The sequence below is a fragment of the Delphinapterus leucas genome, chromosome 9 (assembly GCF_059928025.1).
Source record: "Delphinapterus leucas isolate spDelLeu-1000000601 "Yukka" chromosome 9, BTC_Dleu_Yukka2, whole genome shotgun sequence".
NCBI lineage: Eukaryota > Metazoa > Chordata > Mammalia > Artiodactyla > Monodontidae > Delphinapterus > Delphinapterus leucas.
This window is the reverse complement of record NC_143137.1, coordinates 12,115,696-12,130,996: the sequence shown is the minus strand read 5'-3', so window position 1 is coordinate 12,130,996 and position 15,301 is coordinate 12,115,696. Positions and strand designations below refer to the sequence as shown.

General features: G+C 43.3%; 1 long non-coding RNA gene across 1 annotated transcript; it reads left to right on the top strand.

The window, feature by feature from the left end:
• Positions 1-5,323, top strand: LOC149748348 (uncharacterized). The gene is made up of 3 exons (XR_016394265.1): positions 1-112; positions 1,597-4,036; positions 4,129-5,323. It is a non-coding gene; the product is annotated as an uncharacterized LOC149748348 (long non-coding RNA).
• Positions 5,324-15,301: the final 9,978 nt, after the last annotated feature.

The window sequence follows — 15,301 nt, the reverse complement described above, 5'->3', positions numbered from 1 at the left end:
ATGGGTGACTGGACAGCATGGGAAGGCCTCGATCAGCTGAGCCTGTCTGGGGGGGTGCAGGGCGCCTGCGGGAGTCCACAAGGACAGGGACATCAGAACAGCGACATCACAGGTAAGCCCTCCATACAGAGAAAAGGGAGGCTCAAACATTTGCTCTCGCACCCTGGAAACCAGAGCCCTGAGTAGGGAGAAGACCAGTTTCGTTCTGCCTGAGTCGCCTGGGGCACTCGGCTTCTTGGCTGTGTGGCCACTGGGGCAGATGAGTCCTGAGCTCGGGTGGGACAGCCCTGGACCCCAAAGCTTTGACTGTTGCTAGTATCAGACCCCTTCCTGTGCTAGGCATCCAGCTTCTTAAGCATGTTATTTCGATTCGTTTTCTTAAGAACCACGTGAGATAGAGCACCACGTTAAAGGGGAAAAAACTGATTGCTGGAGAGTTTAGATAACTTGCTGAAGCAGGCACAGCTAACAAATATCAGAGCTGAGACTCAAACCCAACCACGCTTTAGATCCCCCTCTGCGTTTTGGTAGAGGTAGACATCTTCAGAATCGGAACATTGACCCAAAAGTCCCTTTCAGAAACACTGACTCTGACACAAGTTATCATCACAACATCTTCACCTGGGAGGCTAAAGAGAAAAGAGTTTGGACTTCAGAGACCTTGGTCTGTTTTGCCTTGGACTATTCCGACCTGCCTTGAGCTGGTGACTTGGAAAAGATTTGGCTGAGTTTTCCCGTTTGTAAACTGAGACCAATGACACCTGTTTTGCAGAGGTTTTATGCAAGAAAATGAAACAAATTGCATAATACAAATTACAGGCTTAAGAAATCTTAGTTCCCTGTTAATTCTCTGACACAACTCTGATGTAGCACAATTACTGGCTGTGTGCAATTCTGGGATCAGAATTGATTACTTTTGCCTGAGTCACCTGTGCTCCAGACGCAAAACCATCTGAAATGCAAATATAGTCGTCTGATAATTTATTATGTGAAACTAACTACAAAGAGTTGCTTCTTAAGGGAAAATGAAAATGGGACCCAGGACAGCCCTTCCTGTTTGATATTAAGTCTGATATGCAAGAAGGTGTGGTGCTTCCAGAAAATTCTGGCTTCGAGCCATTAGTGGTCACAAGAAAGATCTGCTAGAAGAAGGGACACTTTCACTTGAAGAGTGGCCATCAAGGAGCCTCTAGGGCTTTCCATCACATCCTCAGCCCACCTCTGATTTCATCCTTGGCTGCGGTTAAGGGTTATGTGCAAGCCTACGTCCATTTGCCCCATGCTGACAGCTCCCCATCACATGCATGCTGGGGGTCCCTCTGCTTTCTGCCCCAGGGTCTTCTCTGATGTCATAGGAGCCCCGTTGGCCCGTATACAGGGCAGCCAGAGCTGAAGGGGTGCTAAAGCTCCTTGTGAGACAGGAGCCAGGGAACGAAAGCTCTGGAGTCAGCATTCAGGAATAGTTCAGAGAGGCATTTCCTGGGCTTCTCAGAAGGTCCCAATGGAATCCATCTCTTGTTGCCCCAGCACAACTTCACTATGGTGCCTTATCCTGGTTTTCTCCTTCCCTGCTTCATTCTCCCTGCTCTCTGACAGTGATGGAATGATGTCACATCAGAAGACCCTTCTCGGGCTTCCCTGGTGGCGCAGTGGTTAAGAATCCGCCTGCCAATGCAGGGGACACGGGTTTGAGCCCTGGTCTGGGAAGATCCCACATGCCGCGGAACAACTAAGCCCGTGCGCCACAACTACTGAAGCCCACGCGCCTAGGGCCCGTGCTCTGCAACAAGTGAAGCCACTGCAATGAGAAGCCATGTACCACAACGAAGAGTAGCCCCCGCTCACCGCAACTAGAGAAAGCCCGCGCACAGCAACGAAGACCCAATGCAGCCAAAAATAAATAAATAAATAAGAAGACCCTTCTCTTTGGAAGAGGCCACCATTTTTCTTTTCTTCATACTGCCATTCAGTCATTCAAAAAGTCTTATATAACATATATGAATGAATCTTTCTCAATTCACTTTGGTTTATTTTGAATTCCCAACAGACTTACATGATCTCTGCTCCCTTAAAGCTCTGAACCTATTGATATTTGCAACTGAATAGACTAGAGTTATGTTTTACGAAAGTAGAGTCGGCCTGGACTCAGATAATCATTTTTTTTCTTCAGTCATTCAACAAACACTTATTGAATGCGGAGTAGATCCAGGTTTTGGTGCAGCCTAAACCTTATCAAATGTTAGGGTGCTCTTTGAAAAAGAGAATAGAAAAAAAAATTTTTAAGTCTTGGAAAGTTTCTGTGCAATTGAGAGGGCCTGAAGTTATTTTATTCTTCACTGACTTTATGGCCAGCCTATTCTTCACTACTTACCGTGTGTAGGTACTGTTCTATACTGTTCCAGGTGCCTAGAAACACCAGTGCAAAAACAAAACAAAAAAAACTAAAAACCAAAAAACAGACAAAGCTTCTAGATGAGGTGTATGTTTTCAGCAACACCAAATTTGTGACTTGATAATTAATTAATTTAAAAATAAAAAGGAAATATTCCTGGTAAATACTTATTCCCTAAAAAAAATTAGCATATTGTTGAGAATATTAATATTATAGGTAGATCATACCTTGTCATGAGAACAGTCCTCAGCTTTCTAGGACTCCGTGTACCCTACCCCAAAGAATGTGAGTCCTAGCTGAAAAACTCCCTTTTTTTTGCACACACACAGCCGTGGTCAGTAGGCTGCTTTGCTGTCAGGCTCTTGGTCCCTGGGACAATGTGGGTCCTGGGCATAGATGGGAAAGCCCTTCCCCAAGTTTGCCAGACCCCAGTCACAAGCATTTCCATGCAGTGCTACATCAGCCTCCTTCTTGTCTCTGATTTTGGATTCCATATCCTTTCTCATTACTGTGTGATTATAGGAATTACCTATCCAGAAAACGTGGAGATATATAATCACAGAAATAGGGGAGCCACACACACTCACATGACCTATGTTTGAAATGACAGTATGCCGTGATATCGTCTAGCTGTAAGTCTTGCACTACAGCAATTTATGATTCAATGTAATAAAATATGATTCAATCAATATTCTCTCATTTGGAGCATATGAGACCTTTCAAACGGAGACAGAACATTTCCCTGTGGCCCTGGAGGCATCACGCATGTGTACGTCTGGATGGGTCTCTCATCCACATTGCTAATGCGCCTCCTTTCTTTTTCACAGAAAGCACGGTCACGGGGGTAAGTGGTCTAGTCCTCCCATGGCCTCCTGTGGCGGAGGGAGGACTCTTACCCCCAAGGATATAGAGACCTGAGCACAGATAGTGGAGCTCCCAATGTAAACAATTCTTCAAATTCCAATGACTTTGACCTTGAGACTGAAAACATTCTGGACATCAGGTAGTTCTTTTTAAATGAAAAGATCACTGTTGGCTGATAGTCAATTATCCAGAGTTTAGACAAAGGGAAAAAAACTGGAAACATTTTGAGCAGAGAGGTCACAAAAGTACTGGGATTGCCATGAGAATATTTCTTAGTCTACAGAAATATGAAAAATCTTAACAGCGTCCAAATAAGGAATTTTATTATGCAGAGAAGAAAAAATTTCCTTACTAAAAGGCAGGGGAAAAGCGTAGAGACATAAGATTTCTTTTTAAAGCAGACTTACTAATTCTTCCTGTTCCGAGCTGTTCAACTTTATATATATTATTGACTTCTTCCTGTGGGAAGGGCTGTGGCAGCCGAGCTCTGCAGCTCAAGCGTGTGTCAAGGGTAGTGACATCACTGAGTTACTGACAGCCCAAGTTGTTGTTTTGGCTGGGCCTCGAGGCTTGTGGGAGCTTAGTTCCCAGACCAGGGATAGAACCCAGGCACACCACGGCAGTGAAAGTGCTGAGTCCTAACCACTGGACGGCCAAGGATTTCCCAAGAGCCCAAGTTCTATTTCCCCAAAACAAAACTGGATGATATGAGCTTCTGTCCAGGACTGGAAATGGTCACCAGGCTCTTCTTCGGCATGGCTTTTTATCTCCTGTGGGCAGGTGAGTACAGGTGGGCTCCCGTCCCTGGAATTCTCAAGACCTCAATACTAGCCTTCCTCTTGGGATGACAACATCAGCTCTGTCTATCACAGGACCTGTGGAGGCCGGGATCACCCAGAAACCAAGACACAAAATCACAGTGACAGGAGAGACAGTGACTCTGCAATGTCACCAGACTGATAAACATGACTATATGTACTGGTACCGACAAGACCTGGGACATGGGCTGAGGCTGATCCATTACTCCTCTGGTGTTGGCAACATTGAGAAAGGAGAAATCCCTGATGGGTACAACGTCTCGAGATCAAATACAGAGGATTTCCCCCTGACCCTGGTGTCTGTTATCCCCTCCCGGACATCTGTGTACTTCTGTGCCAGCAGTGACTCCACAGTACTGCACAGCTGCTTCCTCTCTGCACATAAAGCGTGGTTAGAAAGACTGAGGGTTGCCTGCACACGTGAGGTCTGGCCCAAACCCTCAGAAGCCCCTGTCTCCATCAAAGGCACAGAGTTCTTGCCAGCATGGGGGCTGGACAGCAGTGGGCAGTGTGACTCTCAGTGCTGAAGTCTGCCCCATGCCCATCTTAGCCTGACTGCGGGTCGACTCAACACTACAGCTAGCTGGTTCTCTCTTCTGAGGTCCCCTCTGCTTGCAGAAAGGAAAGTGCATCTTTACTTGAGATACATGAAGATCCCCTTGATAATCTCAAAGGCCCACATCCTTCTCTCCCCTGTGAGCTTTGTGACGTCTTCATCTACTGCCTACCCCACCCTCTACTATCCTTCACCTTACAAGTCAGAAACCTTCACTCACGGGGACTTCCCTGGTGGCCCAGAGGTTAAGAATCTGCCTTCTAATGCAAGGGACACGGGTTCAATCTCTGGTCGGGGAACTAAGATCCCACATACCGCAGAGCAGCTAAGCCTGGGCGCCACAGCTAGAGAGCCCATGTGCCACAACGAAAGATCCCATATGCCGCAACCAAGACACGACGCAGCCAGAAATAAATAAATAAATATTAAAGAAAAAAAGAAATGTTCACTCATATGGTCTCTGCTCCTGGCTGCCTTTCTTCTACTGGGCAATAGCCCTACAAGGTCCTATAATGTTTGCTTCTGTCTGTCCCTCACCATCGTCTTGCACAAGTTTCCCCTGACTTTCCCTGTTCCAGCCACATGCATCCACATTTAGTTTTTTCCTCTTCTGTGCCATGTGCTTTGCCACCCTAAGATCTTTTCTGTAGGCTGTTTCTCTCGCACTAAACATATAACCCTCCCTCTTCTTTCTAACTCTCTACTTAATTCTTTACATGAAAATCTATTTCAGGTATACTTAATCTTAATTGTGAAGAGTAAAATTAAATTTTACTAGGAGAAATTAAGAAAAAATATTCTGGGGCATTCATCTGAGGAAGGGTTTGTTGTTTTTTTTTTTAATGGAGACACAAAAGAACACAAACTACAAAGAAAATATTCATAATGTGAGTTGCATTCAATTAAACTCTTGTACGTCAGAACACACTGTAAAAAATGAAAAGGTAAGCCACAGACTGAGAAAAGACATGAAGACTTGCAGACAGATGATAAAGAATCAGTGTGACAGAGACCAAATTCCTGTGGCTCCGATGTGATTCCAACATCACTATAGTTGGAGGGTTGGGAACCTAAGACTAGGTTCTGAACAATGGGATGTGCGTGAAAATTATGCAAGCCAGTTTCAAGCCGTGTCCTTTATAACATTCCGTGGCACTGTGATGAGGCCTCCAAGTATCCTCCCACTTGGAGATTTGCTAAAAGACTCACAGGAGATATTCAGTGGCAGATCATATGGGAAAAAGACATGGAGTCTAGAAGAATCCATCCATACACAGGCTTCGTTATGCTCTCTTCCTCCTGGGAGGGCTCACACAGAGCTCACATTCCCCCAGCAAGAAAAATGCAGCAACATGGGTATGATATTTCTGCCAAGGGAGCCCACTGAGTACTCAGTGCCCAAGGTTTTACTGGGAGCTGATCCCATAGGCACCCACTGCCTACCACGAATGGAAGATCTGGTCTCCCAGAAGGAAATCCAGGGTTCAGCATAAACTATGTTGTTCACACCAATGGTCCAGGCACAGTGAAACACTCTTCTCAAAAAAACTTTCTATCAATACAGATAGCTGTTCACCAGCCAAGTTCCCAGATGCCAGCCAAAGGCCAGACTTGCAAGCAGGCTTTCTAGACACAGCAGTTTCAGACCTGCTGCGTTAGCTTCTCTCTGCATGGGCACGCCTCAAGTCTCTTTTGCCATGCTTGGAGGAACTTGGAAGGTGCCCTTCATTGTCTGGCTAATTAAGCTGTAGAAGCAGCCTGGCTCCCTGGATCATAATTTGGTGGACAACCACAGAACGAAGCTGTTCATGCCACAGTGGACTTCATGGTCATGGGGAATAGAATGTTTTAGAATTAAACCACTGGGGTTTTAGGGTTTGTTTTATTCTCTGTAGCATAGCCGACCTTGTCTATTAGACCTTGTCTATCGAAAATGAATAAATAATTCTTATTACTTAATAAGGAAAAGATGACCCAGTAAAAATGGCAGTACTTAATCTAGGTAATTCTAGGTAACATGAATTCTCACTAAACATGTGAATACATTCTCAACCTTACTTAGAATCAAACCCTTGCAAACTGAAACAGTAAGTTACGACCTCAAACTTACCAGACTGGAAAATTTTCAAGAGTGACAGTCTGAAATTTGAGTAAAGGTACCGATTACTGGAGATTCTCTTACACTACAAAAGAAAAATTACAGGGCTTCCCTGGTGGCAAAGTGGTTAAGAATCCGCCTGGCAATGCAGGGGACACAGGTTCGAGCCCTGGTCTGGGAAGATCCCACATGCCACGGAACAACTAAGCCCGTGCGCTACCACTACTGAGCCTGCACTCTAGAGCCCGCGAGCCATAACTACTGAGCCCGTGTGCATTAACTTCTGAAGCCCGCATGCCTGGAGCCCGTGCTCCACAACAAGAGAAGCCACCGCAATGAGAAGCCCGCGCACTGCAACGAAGAGTAGCCCCCGCTCGCCGCAACCAGAGAAAAGCCTGTGCGCAGCAACGAAGACCCAACACAGTCAAAAATAAAATAAATAAAAGAAAATTACAGCTATATCAGAGAACATTTTGTGGGATATACTCCGACAACAACACTTCAGGATAAATTACCAAAATACTCAAATTACTTAGGTTCCTTTCACTGTCTTTATATAACAGCTGCACAGGACCATTTTCTCTGTGTCAAGAGAGGCTGAGTGTTCTAAAGGACAGTCAAAAACTCACAAACTTTGGGAAGTTGACTGAATGCAAATGGAGGAAAAGTAATATTTATCCCAAGTTGTAGTTGAACAGTATGTATTAGCGTCGTGAGGAGGGAACAGGAGCTGCAGAGGAGCTGGGAGGATTTACCTTCACAGACACTGCCTGGTGTCAGCCCCAGTTCTAATGCAAATAGTGAAGTCGCACCAGGCTCCCTGGGCCACTGGATGAAGGGCCTCAGGCCAGTGACCCCGAACCACTGGCCATCGGGAGGCATTGGTTTTGGATGGAGAAGCAGATTGGGGGTTTTTGTATTTAATTAATTAACTAATTAATTAAATTATTTATGTATTTATTTATTGAAGCATAGTTGATTAACAATGTTGTATTAGTTTCTGGCGTACAGCAAAGTGATTCAGTTATATATGTATGTTCTTTTTCATTTTGTTTTCCATTATGGTTTATTACAAGATATTGAATATAGTTTCCTGTGCTATACAGTAGGACCATGTTGTTTATCCTTTCTATATAAAATAGTTTGAGTCTGCTAATCCCAGACTCCCAATCTATCCCTCCTCTACCCACCCTCCCCCTTGGCAACCACAAGTCTGTTTTCTATGTCTGTGAGTCTGTTTCTGTTTTGTCAATACGTTCATTTGTGTCATATTTTAGACTCCACATCTAATTGATATCATATGGTATTTGTCTTTCTCTTTCTGACTTATTCACTTAGTATGATAATCTCTAGGTCCATCCGTGTTGCTGCAAATGGCATTATTTCATTCTTTTTTAATGGCTGAGTAGTATTCCATTGTGTATATGTACAACATCGTCTTTATCCATTCATCTGTCAATGGACATTTAGGTTACTTCCATGTCTTGGCTATTGTAAATAGTGCTGCTATGAACATAGGGGCCCATGTATATTTTTGAATTATAGTTTTGTCTGGGTATATGCCCAGAAGTGGGATTGCTGGATCATACGGCAACTCTATTTTTAGTTTATTGAGGAACCTCCATACTGTTTTCCATAATGGCTGCACCAATTTACATTCTCACCAACAGTGTAGGAGGGTTCTCTTTTCTCCACACTCTCTTCAGCATTTGTTATTTGTAGACTTTTTAATGATGGCCGTTCTGACCAGTGTGAGGTAGTACCTCATTTTAGTTTTGTTTTACATTTCTGTAATAATTAGTGATGTTGAGCATCTTTTCATATGCCTATTGGCCATCTCTATGTCTTCTTTGGAGAAATGGCTATTTAGGACTTCTGCCCATGTTTTGATTGGGTTGTTTGGTTTTTTGTTATTGAGTTGTATGAGCTGTTTGTATATTTTGGAAATTAAGCGCTTGTCAATCGCATCATTTGCAAATATTTTCTCCCTGTCCGTAGGTTGTCTTTTCATTTTGTTTTTGGTTTCCTTTGCTGTGCAAAAGCCTATAAGTTGGTTTTTTGTTTGTTTGTTTGTTTCTAGGTAAGAAGTGGATTTATTTAGAGAGAAACACACTCCACAGACAGAGTGTGGGCCATCTCAGGAGGTGAGAAAATGCCAAAAGCTTATAAGTTTGATTAGGTCCCATTTGTTTATTTTTGCTTTTATTTCTATTGCCTTGGGAGACTGACGTAAGAAAACTTTGGTACAATTTATGTCAGAGAATGTTTTGCCTATGTTCTCTTTTAGGAGTTTTATGGTGTCATGTCCTACATTTAAGTCTTTAAGCCATTTTGGTTTATTTATTTATTTTGGGGGGGTTGAATTTTTTTTTTTAATTTATTTATTTTTGGCTGTGTTGGGTCTTTGTTGCTGCGCACGGGCTTTCCCTAGTTGCAGCGAGCAGGGGCTACTCTTTGTTGAGGTGCACAGGCTTCTCATTGCGGTGGCTTCTCTTGTTGCAGAGCACGGGCTCTAGGCATGCGGGCTTCAGTAGTTGTGGCTCGTGGGCTCTAGAGCGCAGGCTCAGTAGTTGTGGTGCACGGGCTTAGTTGCTCTGCAGCATGTGGGATCTTCCCAGACCAGGGCTCAAACCCGTGTTCCCTGCATTGGCAGGCGGATTCTTAACCACTGCGCCACCAGGGAAGCCCTTGAGTTTATTTTTGTGTATGGAGTGAGGGTATGTTCTAACTTCATTGGTTTACATGTGGCTGTCCAGGTTTCCCAACACCGCTTGCTGAAGAGACTGTCTTTTCTCCGTTGGATATTCTTGCCTCCTTTGTCGAAGACTAACTGACTGTAGGTGTGCGTGTTTATTTCTGGTCTCTCTATTCTGATCCATTTATCTATTTTTGTGCCAATACCATGCTGTTTTTGTTACTATAGCTTTGTGGTATTTTCTGAAGTCTGGGAGGGTTATGCCTCCTGCTTTGTTCTTTTTTCTCAGGATTGCTTTGGCAATTCTGGGTCTTTTATGTTTCCATATGAATTTTAGGATTATTTGTTCTAGTTCTATGAAAAATGTCATGGTAATTTGATAGGGATCACATTAAATCTGTAGATGTTTTTGAAACAGGGCTTAGTTCTGCCTTAGAAGTTGAGGCAAGAAAAATGCAACTTCATCCTTGCATCCAGCCTCTGGTTTGCAGATGTGAGTGGCCAGTGGAATGTGAGGAATTAAATGGAGACTCTTCTTCCTTTATGGATGCATGTGGGTTTTGCTTAGCAGTGAACCTGAACTGTAAAAACGGAGCAAATCACCGAGTGGAGAATCTTCTGACCCTGCTGGGGGTGTAGACAGAGAAGAGCCAGGAGCCGGCTGAATTCTCAGGGACCCATGAGATGGAAAACATCTGCCTTGGGAGACCATTAGAGAAACTCTAGATATACACCTGTACCCCAAACTTAACCCCTACTAGTTGTGTGTCCTAGATGCTGTAAGGGAATGATGTAAAGGAATGATGTAAGGATGATGTAAGGGAAATGCAGGGGAGTGTTGTGTGTCCTAGATGCTGTAAGGGAATGATGTAAAGGAATGATGCAAGGATGATGTAAGGGAAATGCAGGGGAGGAGAGTAGATAATTCAAGACCTTGTCTAGGCTAGTCTCAAACTGCTGGCTAAGACACTGCAAATATCCTTAATAAGTATCAGATCTCCCAGAACTCCTGCCTTTCCTCCCTTGAGCAGTAAGATGCCCCATCCCTGCCTGGATTTTGTTTTGGATTTGTTCAGTGCTGCAGGTGAGGCCTGGGAAGACAGCAGGGATTTCTTCCCTGGAATGGGCAAGCCTCAATTGCAAGCATTTTGTATGTAGCCTGATCAGCCCTGTGTCCTGCCACCCTGAACGCTGCCATCACTCAGAACTTTTAATCCCTGGGCACAAGAATGGGACAAGTAGTGACACCTCAATGTGAAGAAACTTCCCATCATGGGATGATTAACTGGTACCAACATAAGTTGGACTCAGACCAGCAGCTTTTCTATCTCAATAATAGAGAATTTACGAGGGAAATGGATGGCTCTGATAGTTCTACATCTGTGGGTCTTAACTTGATAGCATTGGCATGTAAGCCCTAGGTTGTGGGTACTCAGAAGATTATCTCTGAGAACACGACTCTCCTGTTTCCACCTCTCTGACACACATTTCCTTGTTTTCTTGTTTCACACCAACTCTTGGGGCCTTCTCCAGTCCTCTAACCCTTTCTACCTCACCACTCAGACAATGAAAAGAAATGTTTCAGAACAAATGTTGCCCTGTTAAAAAAAAAAGTCGGATACTAACCAGTGCAATTCAAGTGTATGTTATGCTATGTTTTTTAAGATTCCAGAAGATTCAATTTTGTATTTACTGTTACTGTATCCATCCTGGTATTTTCAGGGATAAGAGAGTTCTCTGAATGCTTCATGGAGATGAGTGAAAGCAAAGAGGAAACTAGTCTTTGACCTTCAGACAGAATAAAAGCTTCCAGCTCACATCTACACTCAGGGCATCATTTTATCTCTCTACCTTCAATTGTGTCAGTTAGTTCACTGTGCTTCTAGGATAAAGCGGTGGCAATTATCCTGGCTTTACCTTGTCTAAGCTCATCTGATTGGGAAAATAGAGAACCTGGTAAAAGAGACACCTCCAAAGAAAAGGATAATTACAGATAACACAAAAAGGTTATTAACTGATATTTCAAACATGAGTCACCTTTGACACATCCAAGTAGAAACATCCAGCAGAGAGTTAGAAGGTGGTGATGGGAGATCCAATCGCTCAGCCCTGGAGCCATGCGTGGGAACAGTTGGATGAATTCACATACAGTCTATGAACATGTTCAACAAACTTCTAGATATGTTTTAGTCAATAACAGTTGGTTTCTAAGACTATGGGCATTTGCGAGACGGTGATGTCACCATGGGAATTGCCAGTGGGGACAAGGACGCCCCTCCTCCTCTGCTCATGCTTACAAGGACCCTGAGCTGGTCAACCTCCCACTGCTGCCCTGACCCTGCCATGGGCTCCGGGCTCCTCTGCTGAGCGAAACCCTCTGTCTCCTGGGGGCATAATTGTTACATAAAGTACAATTGTAAGTCCTGAGAACACCAAGCTCTCTCTGTGTTTTCTCTTTCCAGTGATTATTTCAATCATCTCCTCTTTCCATTTTCAAATTCTGTCTTTTCCTGATACAGAACTCACAGAAGGTGGAGTCGCCCAGTCCCCCAGACACAAGATCACAGAGAAAAGACAGGCCATGGCTTTGTGATGCGATCCTACTTCAGGCCACAGTATCCTTTACAAGGGGTCTGGAGCTACTGATTCTCTTTGAGGAAGAGGCTGAAATAAATGTTTTGTAGTTGCCTCAGAATCGATTTTCTGCAGAGAGGCCCCAAGGAGCAGACTCCACTCTCAAGATCCAGCCTGCAGAGCTGGGGGACTCGGCTGTGTATTTCTGTGCCAGCAGCTTAGCCACAGCCTTGCACAGACCCTTCCTTCCTGTGCACAAACTTCATGATTCTTCCTCTCTGTGTTGCTCACGGCAGCTCCAGACAGCCCTCCCCTTACTCCTCATTATGCAAGGGGAAGAAGTGCGTTTGCAGAGATAAGCTGTGATGCATATAAATGGAGGACACACATTATTTCTTAAAACACGAGAGCTGAAATTGTTGTTTGAAAATAATTATGACTCAGGGATTAGAAGCGTTCTGTGGTGAAAACTCAAGAATCCCAAACTGAAAGTGTTTGTCACAGACTCAGCCCTCAGGGGCTAGTGATGGTTTTTCTTCTATAAAAATATGCAGTCACAAAACATGTCCAATAAACTTGAATAATACAGATGGCGATTCTATGAGTGTAGCAAACAGCAGGCTCGCTGAGGTTTTTTTCACCATCTGAATGATTCAAGTTGATATCCTTCTCTCTCTGCTTTTACCCAGGAACTTTTAGGCATCAAAGTCTCAACACAGAGTATGTGGTTGGAAAACACTTTTTTCCCGTTTTTATGGAAATGTGTTGATAATAATGACGTTGGTGGTGGGATGATCATTTTAGCTATTCTATTCAGCCCTTTTCCAACTTCAAAGAAATATACACAAATGGGTATCCTGGCAACCAGTCTCAAATCTTAGCTCAAAACAAATTCTTACTCTGGAGTTTGTTACTGTAACCAACACAGCTCAACACTGCATGTTGAGGGTATTTCAGCTGTTTGCCTTAGTACATTAAAATAGTTCCTTAGTGCATTAAAATATTCCTTAGTAAGAACTTCTAAAACAATCAATCACCCCCGATCCAATTGCTCCCTCTGAGAATGTATCCTCTACTCTAACTTCTGCCTGGATTCTCTAAGATAATTCTAGAAATCTTTCTGAAGCATTGGTTGGAACTCTTTGGAAAGCAGCTTACTGAGATTCTCCTAAAGGCATGGTCACTGGCCCTCAATCTCTGCTGGTTTCACTTCTCTCTTTACCCAACCAAGACTGCAAGTAATAATATATGTCCATTCACTCAGTGCATATCTCCTCGACTGCTCTGTCCATATCCTCATCCAGCTGACTTGTCTGATAAAACCTCAGTCATTGATGACCATCTCCTCACAGCATTTTTATTTGGTTCTTTTTCCAATCTCCTATGTCACTAATTCTCTAATAACAGTTTCCAAGATTACATCTTATCTCTTTAAACACAGGAGACAGTTGTCTTAGGGTGTGTCTGGTAATTTTCACATCTGAGATCTTTGTGGGACTATTTTTGTCGATTTTCTTTCTCTGCTGCTTCTCAGTCGTGATGTTTGTATTTTTATGGTGTTTGTATTTCTCCTCATGAATCTGGTTATCTTTGACTTTGTGCCAGGCACTAGATTTGTAGGAATAATTTTCATCTTGGATGGACAGATCATCGACCAGAGAAAGTTTTGCTCCTGCCAAGTGTGTGGGGTATAAACAGTCCAGGGCTACCTGATTTGGAATTCAAGGCTTGAGGTGTCCTGGATCACCAAGAGAGAACATTGAGTTTCTCAATGTCCCACGTTTGGTACATTCTGGTCTTTTACTGTTGTCCCCCTGGACTGTAAGTCAGTTTCATGAGCACTGAGTCAGGGAAGGCAATTGTCCTTAAGGGCAAAAGGACTGCTATGCTCCCCTCCTTAGATACTCACCTCTCCAAGATTCCAGCCAAGAATCTCTCACTATATTTTAGACTTTAATTAATTGAAGTTTTTTTTTTTAATTCTTTTCTTTTATTTTTTTAACCCCCACATTTGTTTATTTATTTATTTTTTTGGCTGTGTTGGGTCTTCGTTTCTGTGCGAGGGCTTTCTCTAGTTGTGGCAAGCGGGGGCCACTCTTCATCGCGGTGCATGGGCCTCTCACTATCGCGGCCTCTCTTGTTGTGGAGCACAGGCTCCAGACGCGCAGGCTCAGTAGTTGTGGCTCACGGGCCCAGTTGCTCCACGGCATGTGGGATCTTCCCAGACCAGGGCTCGAACCCGTGTCCCCTGCATTGGCAGGCAGACTCTCAACCACTGCACCACCAGGGAAGCCCAATTGAAGTTTTTGATGTTGTTTTTTTTTTACCCACCTATTTAGACAGCAAAGAAGGGTTACCTTGAGTGCTCTCATTTATAATTACTGGGATTAAAGTCAAAAGAATTTTATTTGGAATTTTAAATAAAAACCAATTAATGTTAGATTCTTAGTCTGAGATTGCTTTGATATTTAACTTAAACGACATAGAGATGTTACACTTGAACTTTAATTTCAACCAAAGTATTTCTTTTAAAAACTTAAAGGGTATTTATAATCAAATTGAGACATCTATTTGTTTTTGTCATTTTTATTATTGGAGTTTTAAATTTTTCTTTTTTTTTTTTTTACTTTCATTGCATAACCTCTGATGTTCCATTGGACCGTGTGGCAGGATGGGAAATGAAACAGGGAGTGACTCTGTAGACTTGATCACAGAGTACAGAATGGACTTGGAATCTGTTTCATTGCTATGCTGTCAGGACACATCTGTGCCGTTTTTCTGCGAGTATACTCAAGGAGCAGTTGCTGGAATTGGGAAGAATAACTGACACGTGTCTATTTTTCTCCTCTCCTTAAACCCAGTTTCCTAGGACAACACTTTATTTGACATTTCCCATTTTCAGGGACTTCCGTAAAGTAATCCTCCTGTTCTCATCTTCCTATTCCTTGCTGAATCTTCTCTATGGGAAGGGAAATAGATTATCTTATTTAATCTCTTTATCTTCTTTAGTCTCTCATCTTCTTGCCTTGTTCCTGGCTACCGAGCAAAGAGATAGATTCTTTGGTGTTTTCTCAACATGCACCAAGAATAGCGGAGAACTTTCTTATCCATAGAGGGTCGGCCTGCAGTTTGGAGGGGAGAGAAAGTGAGTTAAATTCTGATTCAGCATAGTATTAGCCACAGCCCATTTGGTTTCACAGCTGAGCCCTGTTATTTACCAATATCAAAACTGATGTTATTATCTCTGCCTGACTCTGACGTCTAACTCGCAGGTGTTCCGTCTTAGGCCATAATAAGTCAATAT